General features: G+C 46.4%; 1 protein-coding gene across 1 annotated transcript in view; it reads right to left on the bottom strand.

Moving 5' to 3' along the window:
* The window catches only part of TCN2 (transcobalamin 2), a 185,417-nt gene extending 162,480 nt beyond the window's left edge, over positions 1-22,937 (bottom strand). Inside the window, exon 1 of the mRNA XM_085633558.1 lies at positions 22,807-22,937. The gene's annotated coding sequence lies outside the window, so the exon portion shown is untranslated. The remainder of the gene's footprint in view (positions 1-22,806) is intronic.
* Between the last annotated feature and the right edge of the window lie 786 nt (positions 22,938-23,723).

Below are 23,723 nucleotides of genomic sequence, written 5' to 3'. Positions count from 1 at the left end.
TTTGTAGACTGTGAATCCCCATCAGATGCATATTTTTGGGGCCCTTGTGAAGACTTCTGGTCTTTTGCCTTATCCCCACCTGTCTCAGAGCCTTTAGGATCTTGCTTCTTGGTGTCACCCCCTTGGTTCTGGGTTTTCTGCCTCACCCTGGTTCTGACCCATTTGTCTGCCTTCTTTCCCAATTCTTGGGGAGAGGTCAGATCAGAGTTCACCAGGTACTGATGCAACAACTGGATTTGGCAATTATTAAGGATCTGTTCTCTCATAATACGATTATACAATCCCTTAAAATAAGTAACTCTACTACCAACCAGCCAACCCTCCAGAGCCTTGGTTGCACAATCTACAAAGTCTGTCCAGTCCTGATTCTGTGCTTTCTGGGTGTCTCTGAACTTCAACCTGTACTGTTCAGTGGTTAAGCCAAACCCATCTATTAATGCACTTTTCAGGACATCATAATCATCAGCATCCTCTTCTCTAACAGTGAGGAGCTTGTATCTACCTTTCTCTGAAAAGAAGAGCCACAATATTGCTGCCCACTGTTTCTGGGGGACCTGCTGTACTTTACAGGCCCTCTCCATAGCAGTTATCCATTTGTGGATATCATCCCCACTCTGGTAGGGGGGGAACAACCTTGGACAGGTTCCTATGGTCTGGAATGTAATCTCTGCCTCTAGGGACACTGTTGCTGCCACCAGGAGGGTCTAACCCCTCTTTTTTTAGAAGCTCTCTGGAGCTCACAGGCTTCTCTATCTAAGGCCAACTGCTTGGTTCTGAGGGCAAGTCTTGCTTCCTTATACTGGAGCATTTTGTACCTTTTTTCAGAGGAGGTCTCCCTTCTATTAGAGTATGAGTTCCTCTGATGGAGAGATTTTTTGTCAGAGTGATATGAGTGGTAAGATTCCCTTGAGGGGGACCTAGGCCTCTCTTCCACCCTGTCAGCTCTCTTTGGGAGAATTCCTCTGTCCTTTTCAGACCCTTGTGGGTCTCGCCCTTCAATCACCGACTCCAGGTCATCTTGATTTTCATCATCTGACCCAGAGACTATGGCTGACCTGATCCAGATCCACTAGCTCCTAGAGCTAGTCTAAGATCATCTGCTGCTATCAGTAGATTTATCAGGTGTAGTGTGGAGGGACTCTGTCCTAACCCCAGGTGTCTTGCAACACACATGGCCTTCAAGTCAAAGAAGGTCATGTCCTTATACTGAGGTTGGGTGGACCCACTGGCTCCATCCCTTGAGGACATTCTAGTGTTTGTGCAGTGTTGCACTACCTACACTGGTTTGTGGCCTACTGATCCTAACTTGAGCTGTAGCAAGGGTGTGCTATCCCTTCACAAACAACTCGTAAGTTCAGTAGAACTTATTGATACTAAGCTTGACTTTTATATGTACCTTGAGTACCTTTAGTGGTTTTCAGTTAGTAATTCAAATAGAGATTTTCAGGTAAAACAATGGCAAGCTGGAATCCCACACGCTGCCCACCAATGTCAGAAGTTTGCCTGGCATATGCTGGTCACTAGTTATAGTGGCCACATTGCACCAGTCCAATTCGTCTCTTATGGTAGATAGGTTTAAGACAACCTTTTAAAGAAAGCTATCCTAGTGGTAGCTGTGGAGAGCAGCCTTCAGGCTAAGTCTCTGAGGAATGTAAAGCAGCTTGTTTTACCTTTATAATCTCTTGAATTACCAAATGAAAGGACACCACACAGGTATATATATAAAATATATATGTATTTATTACTAGACACACTCTACTAATCTCTTTATGAGATTAGAAGCCAGATACACATTCAAATATCAACGTTTCACAATAAGTTAAGCACAAATATGGCTGGGGCACTAGGGGCGTACCAGACCATATACTAAAAAAGAGGTTTAGGAAAGTTGACTTGCAAGGGGACAAGGCCTAGGGCCTGTAGAATCGCTGGGGCTTCACTAATGCAGCAAAAGCAGGTAAGTAAAAGACCCACGGGAGACACAGTGTGAGAACACAGCCGCGGGTTCCCTATTGATTTCAATGGAGCAAGTCGCGGATGGATTCTTAAAGTTTTAGGGTACTTCGAGGAAGTCTACAAGCAAGCCACTTACAAGGTAAGTAATTCCAGGGCCAACACACACTAAGGCACTGGAGTGCACGAGTTACCTCACCCAGGGAAGCCGGGTGCATAGGTGTCTTTTGGTGTCGGGTCGCGTCGCTGTTTTCTATGGAACCCAAAGAAGATTTGCTGCTTGCGAAGACTGAAGAAGTGTCCGGTGGAATCCAAGGCTGGATTCAGGATGAAGATGCCCTGAAAGCAGAAGGGACAGTGTTCACAGTCACTTGCCAGTGACCCGGGGCCAGGAAGATGGATGCCCACGGAAGTCGGGTGATTTCAGGTGATCAAGGGTGTTTTGACTCTTCGCTCACAAGGACCAGGAGGCATCGACGATGACCAGCAGCTGGATTCAGAGTGTCCCACGACGTCTACAGCTTACTGAGGTGACGGCAACCGGATTGGAGCCAACAAGCCTTGGCAACAGCAAGTCTCGTGGAAAGTGAATAAAGTCAGCGGTGCAGACCAGCAAGGTCTGAGGGACTCACCCAGCAAGGATAAGTGAGGGCAGGCCTGGAGCAACTAGGGGAGCCCTTTGGTTTGATCAGAACGTCTTCAGGGCACCCACAAGCCAACGGGTAAGGGATCACGAAGATGCCTCGTGAGGAAATGCTTTACAGGAGCCCACGGTCACTCGGGACGGGGTAGGCCTCTGATTTTTGCTGCACAACCTGCTGGAGGCTTGGGCCACAAATGGTCCAATGCACACGTCGGTAGAACGACGTGAAGGGGTGGCACTTGACAATAGTGCACGGTACCCGGGTATTGCTGTTCCTCGTCACTCGTGGGGTCCACTCGCCTCAGCTCTGCTGGGCACTCACAATGGCCGTCGAGAAGTCATGAGATCCGCTTCCGGGGCTGCAGGGACTTCGGGCTCCAGCGGGAAAGTTTGCCACCGTTGATTCAAAGTTTTGGTGCCTGCCAAGCAGGGGAGTCACTCCTTGACTCCAAGGGAGATTCTTCCATCTTCCAAAGGTAGTGGAACGTCGAAGGACCAGGATTCTTCTTGTAAAGCGTCGTCCAGGGATATCTAGTTTGCAATGGCAAGGGTTCCCTATCTTATACTAAAATAAAGGGTGTTACTAGCTTTATGACCACTCCTCTGGGAGGGTCAGGGTAGGGGCTGGTTACACCCACTTCCCTCTGTCCAGTTTCACGCCAGAGCAGGGACAGGTAGCCCCTGAACCGGTTTGAGATGGCATATGCACAAAGGAGCCTACTGCTCCCCCAGTGCAGGACTTCAAAGAACTCTAGGAGTGCACCCACCCAGCCCCAATACACTAAATCCTGTCTGGAAGGTGGTGACACCTCCCTGTGACAGGATGCCTATTGTTGGGCCTCCTCCACTGCGAGTTTCAGTCAGCAGCAGGAGGGCAGCCCTGTGTCTGTGCTGGTGGCATCCATTTTGTGATGCCAGTGCTCTTTCAGATTTCTACCGTGTTACCACAGTAGGTACTTGCCGTCCCCTCTAGAAGGGTGGGATCATACTCCCACATCATGGACTGATGTGGGGGTATGATTCCAAGTTGTTTGACACCAAACACGACATGTTTTGATGCAGTCATTCCAAAGTTAGCATTTATAATGCACTTAAGAGTATCTGGTTTAACCGCATCCACAAACAGCCACAGAGAATAGACTCTGCCAGCTGCAGAGGGGCCCTGCTCATGCAGAGGCACCCCCTCACATTGTAAACCAAGCACCCTGCCCTCAGGATTGATAGGGCCTGCCTTAGGGGTGACTGATAGGTTTATATGTGTGTGTATGGTGAGATATAGGAACCTATAGCTCAGTGAGGAGTGCTAACACTACCTCACCCAGGCTGCAGTAGCAGGCCTGTGGTGTCAGATTTAGTCTGCTTCCCAGGGGTGACATAATACATGCTTCAGCCCCTGGTAGGCCTGTGAAGTACCTTTGCCCTTGGTACCTAAGGTACCATATACTAGGGGCTCATAATGTACCACAGTATCCAATCACGAGTGTATCTAGTATGCACTCCAAGTTGTTTAAAGAGAACAGAGAGACTGGGGCCCCGATTAGCAGGGACCCAGCCAGACTATAGCCAGAAACCAGTGTTAACATCAGAAAAAAGGTGATGGCAACATAAGTGCAGATCCTACTCTCCTACAGGTATGTAAGAATGTTTTGCAACCGATATGCAGTCGCAAAACATTCGCACTTTACCACCAACTTCAAGTTGGTGTTAAACTTTTGCAAATTGAAAGGGGTCCCCAAGAGACCCCTTCTCCTTTGTGAATGGTAGTACAAACATTTTTCAAGAGCGGGCAGTGGTCCCACGGACAACTTCCTGCTCTTAAAAAATGAAGAAAATGTTTCATTTTTCTTTTGTGAACGCAACCCGTTTTCCTTTAAGGCAAACAGGCTGCATTTTTTTTTTTTAAAGTTCCTTTATTTAAAACCAATCATGGACATGGTGGTCTGCTGACCCCAGCATCCCTGTGATTTTAGCGATTCCCAATGAGTCGCAAATTACGACCTACCGCATTACTATTAATGAGGTAGGTCGATTTGTGACCCCATGGGAATCACTAAATGAAACTCTGAGTTACATACATTAGGAATAGCGATTACCTAATGGCGAATAGCAGAAAATCGCAATTAGGTCATTGCTATTCCTAATATTGAGAAATGAGGCACTATATCCCTAGCTGAGAAAGAAACTCTGCTGTTTCTACTAAAGATTTCAAGGGGGTGGCCTGCCCTACATGCAGGAAACCTGCGCTGGTCAGCGAGAGCACGAGTTCAGTACCTTACTGTGAGGAAATTGGAAATCAGAGAAGCCGAGCAGTCTAAACCCGGAAACTTGCAACTGCTCCAGAGGCTGACCCTGAGGGGCATCAAGGCTGTGCGATTCCCTCTGTGGTCTATGTGTTAGACCCAAGACAAACGTGCTGATGGTCACAACAGGCCCCTGAGCTTTTACCCTCCATTGCTGTGCACCTTCGACTGTATGGCGCCAATGATCATGTCGGGCCACTATGTTGCTACTGGTGCAAGATGCTGATGACCACATGAGGCGCGTGCCTACATCTTTTCTTCGGAAAACGTTAATGCTCATGCGAGGCCGGTGTGCTGCACCACCTGTATCCCCACTACAAACCCTGTTGAGTGGTCACTGGAGCACCCCAGTTCGTGGGCGGCTGCTGCCCCCACATTTCTACTCTACCCTCAGGCTAATGATCCTTCTCAGAGCAGCCAGGAGCCACCGACTACGAGACCTCTGCTAATGAAGACGGGGCGAGCAGCCCAGGCTTTGCAATCAACCCCTGTGCAGCCAAGCTGGAAATGATAGAGAGGAACTGAAAATAGGTATGGAACTGTGCCAATAAGAACGCTTGTCGACCTTTGTACTTGGCTCTAAAAAGGAATTCGGTCTACTAATACATCTCCACATCACCATGCATGCAGGAGAGAAATTGCAGTGTAACAGATACTACTTTCAGATTGTTTTTATTGCAGTTTTATATAGCACAAACTCGGGCCAATGGGCAATGGAGGGATTTACGTGAGCACCGGTTACATTACACAAGGTCAGATTCGTTTTTTAAGGCATGGGGAGATGAAGTGATTTGCCCAAAGTCATCGGATGTTGAGCTGACGTCAGGACTCTAACGAGTTTCCCAAGTTCCAAAGTTGACAGGTCTGGCCATAAGGCCACATCCTTTCCACCTACTTTCAGTTGAGTTGTTAACGCTATTGAATGAATTGTTAATTCTATAGAACTGAAAGTTACTAAGCATGTAAGTTTAAACAAAATATCTCAGAATGGACAGCCCCATGCAGTTACCAGTTTAGTGAACTATGAACATAACAAACATCATAAAGGGACCTGCAGCGCTGCTCAAAACTGCCAGCTTTCTGAAAACCATAAACTGCACCCCTATCTTACCCTTCTTCATCCATCACACTGCTATGCGCCGCATCCCATAACACGCTAACAGCACCTCTGTGGTCTTCATGCATGGTGCAGGCTGCAATGGCCTCCCGCGAAGGCCCATGTGATTTTTTTTTTTTCCTTTCCAAATTAAGCACTGCTTCCAACCACACACCCTGTATGGTTGAGCCTGCTAGGCATGTAGGCAAGCGCTTCGGCACACCACACGAGGTAGTAAGCGCTAAATAAATATTACAATACAATAATAACAGTATTTTACCTTTCAAAAGAATAACAGTGTTTGGGCATTACTTTTATTGGGACACATTTTTAGCAAACTAGACATTCTGACCCACACCACCCTACAAGTCTAAACACAGACTGTCCCACTTCACTACAAAGTCAAACATTAAAGAAGAGATACTTCGCAAATTAGTGAGCTCAGAGTGGTATCTTTACAAGTCAACCTGCAGAACTTCTCATAGGTATTACCTAATTGCCTCTGAGTAACGCAGGCCCCGGTGAACTGTCTTGACATTAATACATATTAAATAATGAATACTAATTAAATACAAGTTAAAACGAACCCTTGGATTACACATAGCACACGTTAAATACCAAAATAAATTAAATAAAGTGCAATTATCCCTTAAATGAGGAGATGGTGCTTAATGTAACAGAAAACAAAGCAATGGTACTGGTATGTATAAAACCGGGCAAAGAGAAAGGTAGAGAGAGAAAAAGTAAGAGAGAGGGTGAGAAGAGAGAGGGAGAGGTGAAGAGAGAGCAAGGTGAGAGGCGAGAGAGAGAGAGAAAAAGGTGAGAGAGCGAGAGAGCGAGACAGAAAGGCGAGGAGAGACAGTGAAACAGAGAAGGGTGTGTGAGAGAGAGAGAGAGAGAGAGAGAACACTTCTGCTGCCTGTGCTGTACCTGTTGTGTGTGTATTAAGGGGGTTTACACACCCCAATGAAATCTTCACCAGCAGACTTCCCTCTAACCTTTCAATGCACCAATCGAATTATTTTGACTTTTTACTATGTAACTGGGGCTTCAAATGCTTTCATTATCAAAAACCACACGGACAGCAACTTCCTAAACACCACGAACTGTCACAGGACATCTGGCAGAAGAATAGGCTTACACACAATCACACACACAACATGCAGCAGCAGTGAAATATTTCCTAAGTGTGAGAAATAAATATCGGCGGCTACACTTGTGCTACCTCATCCTTGCAAAGCTTGAAGTCCCCTTTCAATATCTGTCAACAAATTCATTTCACTTTAACTCAACAATGCCTCTTTCCACAGACTTGCATATAAACACTACCACAAACAACTTAAAACTGCCCCCTAGCAATATATACATGTTTTGTGTTACACAATTAAACTAGAGTTCATAAATGCAACAGGCTACTTTTCCTTTATGTTGAATTACAAAGAGCATTTCAAAAAGTGTAACAAAACATTCTGGGTGTCTTATTACAATATTACCATGTACTGCATATGGCATGCAAGTTGCATTTGCCTATACTAAGGCCTAGATATGCAAGTATCTAGAAAAAATGGCCACGCCTATTGGCTATGTGTCGACTCATTGAGCAGATTCATGGTGATCCTAGGGTGGCGAATGTGATTCTCTCCTCCATTTACCGTGGACTCTAGCACTAATATGGGCTTAAGGGCCCCTTCGCTTTCTTATACCGAGCTAAAATTCTTACTAACCCGTTGTGCTATCTTTGCTGCATGCATCTCTTTCATGGCGAATGTTAGTCACCCAATCAGAAAGACCAATTTCTTGTTCAATCACAATGCCCCACTCTTTCCAGGTTACAAAGTGCATGCGATGGTGGTTTTATGTTGGTTTTAGGCATGTTTAGCCGGCTGCCAGAGCTGATGTCCTACAGTAAATGGAGCTCGTCTCCTCAACACACACAGAGGGAGCGGCCTGTGGGTCAGCCCCTTCAGCTATTGCTGGTCTGAAGTTTTTTTCACCTTTTGTATCAGCCCCACGAGAGGATTGTTTATTTCGCAGCAGTGATGGAAACATAGTCCATCTACACAAAAAATACAAAGTGAAACTAGGGAGTGGGTGTACAGTGAGCTATTCTGAAAAGATTTCTAACAAAGGGTGGCACTGAGAACAGAAGTCAGATATGATCACATCTTTCACAGTTTGTAAAGATAAGTGACAATTCAAATGAGAGAAATAGCACCACTGTCTGATCTGGGCTCCTGGGCAAGCACATTTTACAATTTCATGACTGTTTTTTGTCAGGTGAGCTGCTTTTGTCTGTTTTTTTTTATATTCCCAGTGAAGTAAAATCACAGCGCAAAAAAACAAACAATATTATACGCATGCCTTATTCTCTTGATATGTAGTCAACATCTCCTGGATTCTTTTGCACCTATATGTGATCTGTACTCCTAAATTTGTTTTCTTTCTTGCCTTTCATTGTTCTTTTTGTATTTTTTATTTTACTTCCATATTTTCTTCTTTCCACCCTTTATTCTCTCTTTTCATTCTTTCTTCTTTCCTTCCTTTACAGCTTTCTTTCCATATTCCCATTCTTCTTTTGTACCCTCTTTCTATCCTGCTTCCTTTGATCTTTCCTTCATTATTTGCAATCTACTTTTTTTCCTTAAGCTTTTCACTTCATTTGCCTTCAACTTATTTTTTTCTTTGCCGTTTTAATAACTTTTCTTTCTTTTCATCAGCATTTATACTTTCTGGCACCATTAGAACAGCACCTGACAGCTCTGTTATTGTAGTTTATTTTATACACTAATGATCAGTTTCTGCTTCTGACTTGCAATAACCTGGGTGCCAGAGATAAAAGTTAACAAGCATTTGCAATGCAATAGGTCTCGCATTTACGTGCGTTTGAGCTATTCACATTACAAATAACAATGCCTAATATTATTGTTATCGTTTTTAAAACTTAAATAAAAGGCATTTGTGAGAAGTTGGCCTGGCATATGTTGTCCACTAGTTATAGTGGGCACCATGCCCCAGTTCAAACAACCCTTATTGATGATAGGTTTAAAGACAACCTTTATTGAAAGCTATCCTAGTGGTAGCTATGGAGAGCAGCTTTCAGGCTAAGTCTAAGTAAGGAGTGAAAAGCAGCTTGGTTTACCAGATTATAACCTCTTGAATTACTAAATGAAAGGAGAACCACACAAGGTATATATAAAATATATGTATTTATTTCTAAACACTCACTACTAATCTCTTTATGAGATTAGAGTCCAAGATACACAATAATACAGTTCTAAAACGACAGTAAATAGAACAATATACATTGGGCCCTAGGGGCGGACCAAACCATATATTAAGAAAGTGGTATAAGAACCACGACTTAACTAGACACAGTGCCTAGAGCACGTAGAATCGATAGGACCCCAAGGAACCACGCAAGGCAGTGACACAGGAGACACACGGGGGACGTGTGCAGTGTGAGAACACAGCCGCGAGCCCCATACTATTCTATGGGAAAGTCGCGGTTGGAATTTTAGAAGTTAAGGACACTTAGGACAGGACTTTGAGCAAACCCCTTTAGACTTGGGGGGTTCTAGGGCCAGCACCCATGGGAGCACCGGAGTACTCGAGTTACCTCACCCAGGGAAGCCGGGTGCATAGGTGTCAAATGGTGTTGGGAATCGTCGTTGATTTCAATGGCGCTCTGCTGCAAAGTGCTGCTGCCAGGAAGGAGAAAAGTGGATCGAAGATCAGAAGAACCTGAAAGCAGAGGGGACAGAGTCTGGGTCACTTGCCAGTGACCAGGGGCACGACAGATGAATGCCCACCGATGTCGGGTGTTTCAGATGCGAAGAGGTGAAGCTTGACTCTGCAGCCACGAGGACCAGGAGGCGTCGACGACGACCAGGAACTGGATTAGAGCTGTCCCATGAAGGACGTAGAGTGCTGTGGTGTCGGTGCCCGGATTGGACTCAACAAGCCTTGGCAACAGCAACTCATGCAGGAAGAGAAAAGATGCTTCGGTGCGGACCAGCAAGGTCCTGGGGACTCTCCAAACTATGGAGAGTCAGGGCACGTCTGGAGCAAACAGGTAAGCCCAAATAGAGTTCGAGTTGCCTTCACAGGGACCCACCAGTCGACGGACTAGGGATCGCGAAGGGACCTCGCGAGAAAACACAAAGGGCCAGCTCACGGAACACTCGTGGAGTGTAGGTGGGCAATCTTCAGGTCCAAATGCTGCTCGGGTCAGGGCTACAAGTAACCCGAAGCTCAGCTGCAGGAGTCGTTGGAAAGCTGATGCTTGTGCAAAGTGACGCGGTGTCCAGGGGTTCGGGTTGCATGGTCGCCACGAGGGATATGGGCCTCAGACTTGCTGTGGGCGCTGATCGACTTCTAAGACCACGGAAACCCACCTCCTGTGTTGCAAAAATCTTCGGAGTCCGGCGGGAGCTTCGGAGATGCAAACTGGTCAGATGCGTCTTTGGTGCCTGCCTTGCAGGGGAGTAACTCCTTTACTCCAAGGGAGATTCTTCAGTCATCTAGTTCAATGTAGATCGTCGAAGTTCCAGGATTCAGTATCAGAGTTTCGTCCAGGTGTAATCTAAAGCCCTGTAGCCAGGGGTTCCTATCTTATACCCAAGGAAAGGGTTGGACAAACTCTAGGGACCCACCTATGGGATGGTCAGGAAAGAGGGTTGGCTACACCCATTTCCTTTGTCCAGTTTCACCCCAGAGCAGGGGCTGGTAGCCCCTGCAACCGGTTTGAGCTGGACGATGCACAGGGACACCAAATGTGCCCCCAGTGCTGACTTCAAAGCACTCTTGGAGTGCACCCACCCAACCCCAATACACTAAAGCCTGTCTGGGAGGTGGTGACACCTCCCTGTGACAGGAAACCTATTGTCCAGGCCTCCCCTGCCGGAGTTTCGGCCAGCAGCAGGACGGAAGACTCGTGTCTGTGGCTGACAGCATCCATTTTGTGATGCCAGGGCTCTGCTAGCTGGTACCGGGTATACCGGGGGTGTTAGGTCTCTCCCTCTAGAAGGGTGGGATCATACTCCGACGCCAGTTACTGGTGAGGGGGTATGATTCCAAGGTGTATGGCACCAAACACGACATGTTTCCGTGCAGCCATCCCAAAGTTAGCATTCACTGTTTGGTTATAATGCACTTAAGAGTATATGGTTTGGCTGCATCACAAACATCCCCGTAATAAAGTTTTTGAAGGCTGCAGAGGGGCTCTGCTCATGCATGGGCACCCTCTCACATAAAACCCAGCACCGTGCCTTCAGGATTAGTAAGTCCTGCCATAGGGGAGACTGATAGGTTTATATGTGCAGTGATATGGAGAGATATAGTGAACCTATATCTCAATAAGGTGTGCATGCACCACCTTACCCAGGCTTCAGTAGTAGTCCTGTGGTGTCATTTTGGAAGGCTTCCCAAGGGTGGCATAATACTTGCTGCAGCCCCTGGTAGGCCACTGGGGTACCTATGCCCTGGGTACATAGTATAACATATACTAGGGACTTATAAGGGTAGCCCAGAATCCAATCTGGAGTGTACCTAAAGTACTAGTAATCAATTTAAAGGAGAAAGCAGATAGGCTGGGGTCCTGAATAGCAGGATCCCAGCAAGACTAAGCCAAAAACCAGCAAAACACCAGGAAAAAAAGTGGGGGCAACCATGCAGTCAGATTCCACCTTCCTACAGCATTGTCATTTACAATGCCAATAGCTTAAACTTGCGTAACTACGAGACCTATTGCATCGTAAACCAATGGATTAAACTCAGATCTATGACTGGGTGTGAATGTTTCCATCGTTCATCATTCCGTCCATCAGCTGTGCTGTCAAGCCAGACCATAAAAACGTATGCCTTTGGACTTAGATTCCCCAAAATGCCAGAGATAGAATGTGACATCACGCAACCTTTGACCCCCAAAAAATCACAAGAATGACCCAGTGTACCAACTTGACTCTTCTGCAGCCTCTTGCTGCTCAGTGGCAAGGAACTGGAAGTCCAGAAAGGAAGCATGCCTGTAAGAGTCTGGTCACATGTATCTTGTGTTCCTGCTGCTGTTCCCATGACCCCTGAGATCATGGGGTGCAAAAGCAGTGCCTGGGAGGTAGCATCTACTACCCTTGGCTACCTAGAGTGTGGCTCTTGACAACTCTTTTTCCAGAGGAACTGCCCAGCATTCTACCCTAATTTCTGGCATATCCTTGAAGCGACCCCTAGTGTATTTCAACAGAAAGTGCATCGAAAGCAGAATGTTTTTCACAGGTGGCATTTGGATCATGTTAAGTTCTCAAGAAGAAATGTGCCCTGAAATATTTCCAGCAGCAGTGTTCTACGAAACACAACTACAGCAGAATTGTGACCGACATCAAGATGTGTCTTAGAATATTCATGCCATATAATTCCAGTGGCCCTGCCTATACTGTTCACATACACTGCCATTAGTCACCTAACATGACTATAGCAGCAGAAACGAACAGCTCTGATGTCATATCAGAGTAAAGTATAAGTGATAGCGCCCTAGCATGACCTCATAGTGTAGGCAGTCTCTTTCATGCAATCTCCCTCATCCCCCAGGTTGCACGTTGGCATGAAGTCACAGTCGAGGCAGTTTCTTTCATGCGATCTCTCATTCCCCCAAACTGCATCCTGGCGTGACGTCACAGTGCAGGCAGTCTCTTTCGTGCGGTTTATCTCATCCCGCAGAGTGCACCCTGGCATGACGTCACACAGTCTCTTTTATCGGTCTCTCTTCTCTTCCACAACCACTCGATCTCCACAAATCACAGAGTGCTGAATGGGCAGCTGTTGTATCACCTTCTAGTTAATGTTATATTATTAATTGCCCCCCCACCACGTTCCAGACTTCTGCGGTAGGCAAGAAACTGGGAACATTTCACGTGGGACAGCTGTGCTTGCACACGCCCTGAATGCCATATTAATGTCTAGTAGAAGCAGGAGCACAGAAAGGAGGTAAACTAAAAACTACAGAGCACATCTGTATTATGGGGAGTAAATGTGGTGAGAGCAAAGAATGAGTGAAGCTCTGTAGAAAGGAATCACCTCCAATTTTTCTATTCGTCACACTGTCTGTGTACGGAGTAAAAACTGCAGCGAAGCTTGGGTGCATTATAAGGTTCCGGTAGATTATTTGCGCAACATGAATAACAAGCGCCATTGTCCCCATCAGTGTCCATTTAAAAATAGTGCTCACCCACCAGGTAAAGCCCACTGTGTAAAGACGCACGGAAGCAATCCAGTCCGGAAGGGCCATCCGAGAAGGAGAAAGGGCGGTAACCAAAAAGCCTCCTTTTCAATGGGAAGCCGGCGTTTAGCATAAACGCGGATGTGACCCAATGAAAATGATGGGCAGGACTTAAACTCAACTTCCAGAAAATCCCAACTACAAGAAGCCTCGCAGAGCGAGCAACGCTAGGCGAGACCTAAAAAGGGCCATAAAACAATTTAATCTGCCCCAGTAGCACCCTCTTTAAGCTACCCACATGGAACCTCAGAGATGCTTCCAACGAACGGCAGTTTCCATCAGGGACCTTCTTAAACGTGTTTTTCTCTTCGCTGACCCCACTGCACAGACATTATAAAAGAGACAGCATCGCCAAGTGATCCGCAAGGGTCTTTCTGAGACGGGTAGAAGGGCTGCTGTGTGATCGTCAACAAGGGAGAGTATGGCACAACAATAAGATCTATATGGTTTTGATAGGGGAAGCAATTCAATCGCTCCTGGATGGACTGAAGTCAACTACATGAATGCGGTTGTATGAAGCAGTTTAAGACCCTGGCTCACCACCTGAAGCGCTATTACTACACTGACAACATGGGTTTTGAGAGAAAAATACAAGAGAATATTTGAGGAGGTAAGTTACTGCCTCAACACAAAATCCCTCTTTTTTTCCCTATGTTTTTAAGGGCAAGAGCATGTGCTAGCGCATATGTCTCGCTTGTGAGACACTCCAGTCCAAAACAATCTGCCCCACTCCAGTCCAAAGCAATCTGCCCCACTCCAGTCCAAAGCAATCCGCCCCACTCCAGTCCAAAGCAATCCGCCCCACTCCAGTCCAAAGCAATCCGCCCCACTCCAGTCCAAAGCAATCCGCCCCACTCCAGTCCAAAGCAATCCGCCCCACTCCAGTCCAAAGCAATCCGCCCCACTCCAGTCCAAAGCAATCCGCCCCACTCCAGTCCAAAGCAATCCGCCCCACTCCAATCTGGCCCAGTGCAACCCAAAACAATCCGACCTGCCCCGATCCGCTGCACCCCAGTCCAAACCATCTCACCCAAATCCAAACCATCTCACCCAAATCCAATCCACCTCACCCCAGTCCAATCCACCTCACCCCAGTCCAATCCACCTCACCCCAGTCCAATCCACCTCACCCCAGTCCAATCCACCTCACCCCAGTCCAATCCACCTCACCCCAGTCCAATCCAGTCAAATCCAATCTACCCCATCCCAATCCAATCAACCTCAACCCCACCATATCCTAATCCAGTTCACCTAAATTCAATCCAATTCACCCCCTATTGCAATCCAATCTACTTTGTTCCATTCCACCCCACCCCACCACATGCCAATCCAATCCACCCCACTCCATTCCACCTCACTCTATTCCACCCAACTCAATCCACCCACTCCAATCCACCCCACTCCAATCCAATCCAATCCAATCCACCTCACCCCTCGCCAGCCTAATCCACCCCATCCAGTCCACCCCACTCCATCTATTCCACCCCATTCCAATCCAGCCCGCCCCAGTTCAGTCCAGCCCACTCAATCTGATGCATGCGGCCCACCACTCCCAATCCACCCTACTTCAGTCCAATCCATTCCACTCCAATCCATTCCACTCCACTCCACTCCACTCCAATCCACTCCAATCCACCCCCTTAACTCCACTCTAATTCATGCCTCTCCAATCCACCCCACCCCAATCCAATACACCGGACCCCAAATCAATCTAAGCTACTCCAATCCACCTCACCTCATTTCAATCTTCCCTACTCCAATCCAATCCACCCCATCTGGTCTACCCACTCCAATCCACCCCACTCGACTTAATCCAACCCACTCTACCGCATCCAATTCAACCAAATCTACTCTAGTCCCATCCACTTCAACCCACTCTACCCTATTCCACTCTCCGCCACTCCACTTTATGCCACTTCAGTCAATACCATTGCATTATTACTATGCCCAGGCCCATCATGGAATTGTCTCCCATGCTAGACATAAAATGTGGTTGTCTTCCATCAGTTAGGAGCAGCGCCACATACCAGAACTTGCATCCAGTACAATTTTTGTAGCTACTGCAAGTGTAGTGCGGTATGCCCTAGCTGAAGGAATACATACACTGTGGTGCATCCTGGCTGATGCAGGGCTGGCCAGCTCCTAGAATGTTGGCCTATTTCTACTAGCTTCAACTATGCACAACTTTCACCTACAACTGAGGCTGCACTTTGAGGATGGCGCAGTGGGAAAAACCAATGCTCACTGCACCAATCTACAGACAGTGCTGACAGTCTTTACTGGAACTCACATGAATTGGGGTGTGAATTGGGGGTTGACTTGGAGCTAGGGGAGCAGGGTACTTCTGCAACAGCACTGAACCAGCCAGGCCTGTCTCTGGGGCAGTCAACTGTTTTGTGATGCTAGGGATGGTACCCGAAATCTTGCACGGGCCCCACCTGTTGTGGTGCAGATCTTACCTTGATGCAAAGTTGGCAGGGACAGGAGTCTACGCCTGTCCAGCATCTGGTCGAGAGGTAAAGGAGTTGCAGGACGTTTGGCTGGTCACTGGCAGCACCTCCTTGGCCTACCAGTAAATGTAAATGTAAATGTTGTAGACTTGTAAAGCGCACAGCTGCCCCAGCAACGGGGCGTCCCGGCGCTGTAGATGGAGTTAATAGGTGATTCTGGAAGTATGACATTGTTTCAGCAGCACTTTGCCCACAGTGTCTCTTATGTTGAAGCAGAGCATGGAGGCCACAGGTAGACGTCATTACCAATTCCATCTATAGTGGACAAACATCAGTTAAATCTGTTGCATGGGGGAGGCAAGGGAGAGTGGCCTGGGACAAAAAAAACACTAGGAGTCTTTAGGGGACCCGCATATGGTGGGCCAATCTTGGATTTTAGTGAATTTACAAGCAACCACCATTTAAGCTGCAGCTGAGGAGCAAAAAGACCCCCTCTCTAGTCTGGTCAGTGTGAAAACCTTGTGACGGGGATGGGTTACCGCAACTCTCCAGATAAGAGAACCTTCTCCTCAGTTGTAACCGAGAGGAGAGCAAAAATTGTCCTATCACTGATGTGTTTCCTTTCCCTGTCAGCAGTGGGCAAGAACTGTTGTTACCAATTCTTTAATATGTACATGGAGTGGGCTTTTGCTCTACCCAGGAGTAGTCCTCTCACAACCCGCATTTGGCTGTTTAGTAGTGTACCATACCGCCTGCTATGAAATGCTTGCAATTCAATGCATGAGGAACTATTTTACATCTCAGAAGTACTCTCAATCATCACATATAACATTTTTATCACATAAATGCACAATATTTAGAAAGCAATTCCTTCCGTATTTTCACTGAAGCAGCCTTTTTAAATGTTGTAGGCCGGAGTGAAAATGCAAACCAGACCTATTGGCTTCGCGAATGCTTTTTAGGTCTCGCCTGAACCAGCGTGCTTGCGCTGCACAGCGAGGCTTTAGTAAGGGCTTTTAAATTCTAAACACACGCTCGTGGGTGTGCTTTTTTTTTTTTTTAGCACCCGCAATTGGCCTTTGCATGCGTCTTTCTAAGAAAGACAGCACGCAATTGGTCCAAGGCGGGTGATTGTCCCGCCTTCTTTGTTCCCTGGCCTAGGGTGCTTGGGAGCGAGCATTAATGCCATCTGTTTCCAATTATCGCGTTAATTGGAACCAGATGGCGCGGCGGGCATAAGCGTGCTCGCGCATCACTCCCGGGCTTGTTTCTCCTTTCATCCTTCATGTTCTCCACTCACCTCATTTTCTCCCTCTTCTCTGTATCTTAGTCTCTGTCAGTCTCCCTTTCTCTCCGTCTATAATTTTCCTTCCTCGGATCTTTCTCTGACCCTTCTACATCCCTTTACACATATCACAATGTTTCTTCTTTCCTTTCGTTGTATCTCCCACTCCCTCCTCTTTCTCCTCGCGATAGCTACGTAGTGCACTTTTCATTCACTTTCCTTTCGCAGTTTTCTTGTCACTCCTCGTTTTATTCTCTGTCATAGCTCTCACTTGCCCACCTCTTTTCGTTCTCCCCGTCTCTCCCACCCTTCCATGTTTCATTCTTTCTTCTTGCCCACCTCGTCCCACTCTTCTCTTTCCTCGCATATCTCTCTGACTCTCTTTTACGATTCCCTCTCACACATCGCTTCGTCAGTGGTAGTACGCGCTTTTAAATACAATTACAATCTTCAGCGGCTCTTCCCTTTGTATCAATTCACTTTGCTCGCTTTCTTTTCTCCCATTCTTCATCACCACTACCATATTTCTTGCAAGCTTCATGTTCGCCCTTCCTCTTTATTATTATTCGTGTCCCTATTTCTTGTTCTCCCCTTTCTCCACCCTTGAGCTCACATGTTTTTCCCTCCACTGTCACTTCTCTACCCTTCTTATTTTCCATCTTTTCCTCTTCCCTATCTTCATTTTTGCTTTTCCATTCTCCTCCTCTTGCTGTACTTTCACTCCTGCCGCTCTCATCTTTTATTGTTCTCTCTTGTCTTCAGTTCTTCTTTTCATTCCGCCCCATATTTTACACACCGTCCCTCCTTTCTTATCTCTCATTTCTCTCCCTCTTTATGTCTTTTTTCTCCCACTCGTTTTAGCCAGACTTTCCCTCTTTTCAATTTTCACGTTCTTCTCCCCATTTTCTGCCTGAAGCTAAGGTTAACGGGACTGTCTGAATTCATGAAAGCCAATGAAACAATAGCAGTAAGGACATGAAGTAACTACAAGGAGTCTACTTGTTTGTCTACAGTCCGTGTAACCCAATGAGCGGTGCACTCCTGCTCTTCGTCTTGGCTGGAAATGTATATTTCACAAAAGTCCACATCATATTTGTAGACTGCTCTGTAAATAAACACACGCATGCCCTATAGATTTTTGCATCTAGGAATACAGACTATCGGATAAGCAGGTCCAACTAAAAGCATGAACTACAGAACCCCTTTTGCAACCTAAATTAGCTTTTTAGGGATAATATCTAGGACATAGTCTAATTTGATTTCTGTACGGTTGGCCCATTTTGGGGAATTGCCACAATGACATGTATACATCCAGTACATATTGTTATTCTTGTGAGGCTGCCTTTTGTATAGCGCTTACTGCCAGGGCCTCAGCGCTTTCCTAATCTGAGCGCCACATGTCCCGCCCTTTCATGTAGAATCCCCATTTAACAAGCATTGGCATAGCCAATAGGTCTCGCCTTTGGGACCTTATAAGTGTTTAGCCATGCAACAGTTGATGTTATTGCACCAAGGATATTGTGCTGGATAACTAAACATTTATAAGGTCCCAAAGGCAAGACCTATTGGCTATGCCAATGCTATTTTTTACCTGTCGGAGGGGCGCTTTAGGGATTGTCCACGAGGATAGCACACTTTACCAGGGGGAGGGGGTGTTGCAAGACTGTTGCCCCTGCTTTAATCCTATGAGGTAAGTGTTATGGGGCGACGAGGAAGTGTGAGATTAGACACATTTTTATTACATTTTGAGGCTGGCAGCTCTGATTTGCCGAGAAGGGCCCTTTTATTATGCTGATGGTGACCCTTCGATGTTGTCGGGTGATGTGCTTTCTGTAGCAAGGGGTCTTCCACGCTGAAATCTTATGGGTCTGCAGAGGGACCAGGAGTTGATAAAGAGTGCGGGGGTGTCAGAGATGCGCCGGGATGGCCTGCGGTTAGTGCTCCTTTACATAATTTGCCTTATGATAGGTCAGTTGAATAGATTGCACGATGGGCTGTGTTGTCATTCTTTTTGTCATTAGGGGATATCAGTGCACCATATGTGACTATTTAGAACCTGTAGAGTGGACTGCGTCAGTCTTCCAGTGACCTGTAGTTTGTGGCAGACATCTCTGCCGTCGACAGGCCTGTCTGGTTGAGACAGAGTGGTTATTTAACTCAGTTTGCGTGTAGCCTGTGTGTGTCATTAGTTGCCAGCAGTGTTCTACAGTGTTCTACATACCTCACTACTCGTATGTCTGTCCATTTGTTATGAGAGCAGGTAATAGGCGAGTTTGGTGTCTAAAGGGGCGGCTTTGTGTCTGAAGGGATGATAGATCTGGCTGGGGTCAGTCAGTTGCCAGACTTTCATGTCCTGATTAACTTCCCATCTCTACCGGCCCTTCTGGGGCACTAGCCTATTTGGCAATCGCCAGATTTCCTAGAGGATGTGGACTAATGGCCAGAGCTGCCGACTTTGGGGGTTGGGAACAAGGTTCGAGTCTCGGCGTCGGCTGTACGTCCTGTGATTCTGGGCAAATCGCGTAATCTCCCCGTGCATACCAAAAATGAATGTGTCCTTTTGTAACGGATCGAGTTCCCGCTATATAAAACTAAATAAAACAGGCACATAACATTGCGAGAAGAGGGTGCCTCATTCTCAGTGGACCACGTTAAAAAGCATCCATAGGGATTCTAAAATATGGCTGAGCGCTTGCTTGGTAGTGTCAGGCTTTCACGTTTAGAAGGCAGGATATTTTTTGCAATTCGAGGGAAAATAGAACCCGCTGCTGTTTGATTGTAATTAGATGTAGAATTTAGAAAAAGGTCTTACAATTGCTGCTCTCAAGTGTAGTTACTGTAACCCCAGGCCCCGCCTCACGTCCTAACAGAGGATTTATTTTAAAATGGCAGACTTATGAAGAATGACTTTGAAAACACCACCACTTGCAGCGCAATCAGTTGTTCGGTAAAAGTTTTAATCACCTTCGTTGTGTTTGGCATGTGGATGTAAAAGATTTCAGTTGTAATGCTCCCACTCGAAATTGGAAGCACAACTTCCTGTCCAGTGGCACAGTGATAGAGTCCCAAAAATGCTCAAAAGTACAAGAAGACTTGAAATCAAAAAACTCCAGCGACAAAGTGGAACTACCAGCTTTTTAGATGTCATTGGACATTACACCTAACCAGTAGTGTTTTATCAGAGATTCTTTTGATGGAATATGGCCACCATGTGGTGATTCCCGTAAGTCTTTCATACCTTCATAATGCAGTGCTGGGTCTAAAAGCGGGTGACAGATTGGCTGCAAAGGAAAGCCTCATGCTCCTGATGTGTTTTTTATCATTACATACCTCTGATGCAGACACTGAAGACAGATTCAGCTCCCGCGCTCATACAGCCAACAGGCGAGACCTATTGGCTATGCCAATGCTTGTTCAATTAAGTCATACAAGCTGAGCACACCATATTATCACAGTATTCGGGGCATGCCTAGTGCTGCAGGGGTTTTTTAAGCAAGAGCGCTACCCCATGGCAACAGTTAAAAAGACACAGAATTGATGGCTTAAAAACTGATTAATTTATTAATAATTCATTATAATAAAATAAAGATGAATATTTATTCGCGCTACAGCTGAAGGTATTTTGTGTGACTTGTTATTTGTGGGCCTTATGAGCACATATAGGAAGCAGCAGAACGGACAGAAGACGCATTCTGTACAGGCCAAAGGTCAGCAACGGTCCGGTTGGACCATTCAGAGGTCTGGGTTCAAAGGTAACTCCTGACAGTATCTCTCAGCAGTTAAAGGGCCCTCACTGTGAACTCATAAACAAGTTTTGCAATCCCTGCTCGTCTCGTGTGCCGAATCAGCAGGGCAAGCAGCCGAGGGTGTAAAAGGGAAACCACGTAAGCAGAATAAGAAAGGGCTTCATGAGCCAGGCCTAACCCGGGGCCAGCAGGGATCTATAAAATAGGGTAGAGGAGGGCGACACGGCACCTCATATGAAGTCAAAGAGACGAGATGGGGAGATACGTGAATGAACATCATGCGGATGCTCGACAGCTGAAAAGTGCAAAATGAGACCATTTTTGGATACGCACAAAATATTCTGCTTTTACTATTCATTAGACATCAGTCAACTTCGGATGTATCAAAAGACAAACTGCAGGTTTCGCAAGCCCCTCAGAATGAGGGGAGCCTTAGTGATAATCCGACTTGATGGTCCTACATTAAAGGGGTGTGTGTGCTCCCTGTAGGCCTCGCAGCGCTAATTTAGCAATGCACAGCACTGCACGCCCAGTGTTAGCTTCCTTGCAGCTCTGGGTTGCCTCAAATATAAAGGAGGCATGACATAACTGTGCACGTCTTTGTGCACAAAAATGAATGCATGGATGAAGGGCCGCACGGGGCAGTAGATTTTATGTCAGTGTTCACTTTCCCATGTTCCAGCATGTCAACCCGTGTCCCATTGGAAGGACAGGAGTCGCAATGCAGAGATAAGTGCCACAATATGGCGGGGACGTCGGAGGGACCATGCAGGCTTCCATGTTACTGGTGAATTGGTCACTTGTACATGCTTCGTCAGGGCTGTTCACACGGTCCCCGCATGCTCGAGGCGCTAATTTTCTTGAAAAGCAGCTACCATTTTAATGGAGATCTTTAAAAAAAAATTAGCCAGTTCAGTCACACTAACGTGGGGGCTGTTCCACTGTCTGGAGCCATCCTCACTGTTGGAACAGCAGGTGGTGTCTCCACCAATAGCATGTCCCTCATTCTAGGACACACTTAATAGGGCAGTTACACTATAAAACATGGGACATGGATCTGTCTGTATGTCTGCACATGTTCTACTAGCCCTAACTCTAAATTACATAGTTAATATTAAAATTGGACTTTGTTTTAAATCTCTGGATTTGCTTGTCTTGCTTAACTCTGAATATTCTCTGTAAAAAACATAATTTAGCCATATGGAGTTTTAACTTAGCCCATCTGAAGTGAATCAAAAATAAAGCTCCCAGAATTAACTCATTTGTGTGTGATTGTTTTGTAATAAAACCTTAAACTATCATCAGGGTATCCTCGTGTCAGGAGGAATCATATATCCCCAACCTAGGGTACGCGATCTCACTCACCGAGGACTCATCTCACACCTTTGGCCAGTCACCAGAGGCTTACTTTCAGCCAATTACAGAAGCCTGCAGAGGTCACTTCTCTCCACCTCAGCAAGGGCAGTGATCCCAGCTGTGGACTCTGCACCCACAAACCCTTGTTATCAGGTATGTCATGTCCATACCTGTCAATCAAATGGCTCTCGGACGAGAGCGAGACCATATGCTTCAGAGGGGGATCCCATTAAAGTCAGTGACAAAAGGATGCTGCAGGTTCGCAAAGGCGACCTCATGGAATTCTGTGGACGCGCATTGCTTTCCAGGAGGTTGTCGGTAACAGAAAAGAGCGCGACACCCGCCGTATAAGGACGAGATGGCAGACATATTAGTCTAATTCTAACATAAACAAAACAATGCTACACACACAGTGCATGAACAAGTCATGCGAAAGTCAGGATTTAAACAGTTGTCATGATTATATTTTGCCAGGGGGCTGGCTACCTCATAAATAAATGCATGTCCCAAACGTGGGAACAAAACACGTATTTTAACACTTTCTCTCCAGACACGCGCGGGCCTTAACTTTAAGAAATATGGGAACCCTCTGCGAGCATGGCTGCTGTGGACGCAGTTCTGTCTTTTTAATTTACATTTAGGCAGAAGACCTAGGCATTAAACAATATCCCTGTTAAAGCCCCCCCACTGCCCTCCCGCCTACGCCTTACCTGTAATTGCACACCCGCCCGCGGAGCAGCAAGCCCTACCCGCCGGTATCAGGAGAACGAACGGAAAGTCGGACTTTGTTTTGGTGTCTTCTGCTTTGTTCACATGACTTTCCCCATTACTACCAAGCCCCGCCCACTGAAGTCAGCATTTCCTTAGGACCGCAGTTTAAAGGGTCCGCGCTGCCGATCGTGGCGGCCGCGAGGAGAGAAGTGATTTACTACCCACCCTTAACTCACCGAGAAATAAGATTTTGGTTAAATATGAGTGACGGGTGGACTTTACAGCGGTTTTCAAATGATTTGGCTGAAAAGGCACAGTCGACAGCCAGCGTTCAAAGACAGTTGTGGGGAGGGAGCTGGTATACGCAGGGCTTGAAGTTGGCTGGGTCTCTTCGGGTCTGGGACCCTTCAGTAATTCAAAACGTACATTGAAACGTGTGCTCATATTCTTGTCCTGAATTTTACTGACAAATAAAACAGATCCAGTTCTGAACAATGAATGTAAAACAGCGCGAAGGTAATCCATATCATGTATTATTTAGTGCACCAAGATAGCAATAAAGTGGTACACTATTGGGCATCAGGGAAAATAAAGTTTCGGTGTTTACACCAAACCCTTAATTATATAGTCCATCCTGCTTTAGAGCGCTGAACATCTCAAACAACTTACTTGAAGCTGCACAAACCCTTGGTAGGACCTTGTTCACAAAAACATGTCCTTCATAATCTAGTGGGTGGGCCGGTAACAATCTAAAGGACGGTTTGATGTCGCGTTTTGTGAGTTCTGCTCCTGCCCCGCAAGCCCTTGCCAAACCAACAGCCACATCAATTGACACAAATTGAACCAGTGTATTCTCCTTTACCGTGACATCATTGACAGATGAACCCTCTGACCATGAGAAATGGTGGCTCTTTTG

Source organism: Triturus cristatus, chromosome 11 (genome assembly GCF_964204655.1).
Source record: "Triturus cristatus chromosome 11, aTriCri1.1, whole genome shotgun sequence".
In the NCBI taxonomy this organism is placed as follows: Eukaryota; Metazoa; Chordata; class Amphibia; order Caudata; family Salamandridae; genus Triturus; species Triturus cristatus.
Note: the sequence above shows the minus strand (reverse complement) of the source record. Positions and strands in the feature narration are given on the sequence as shown.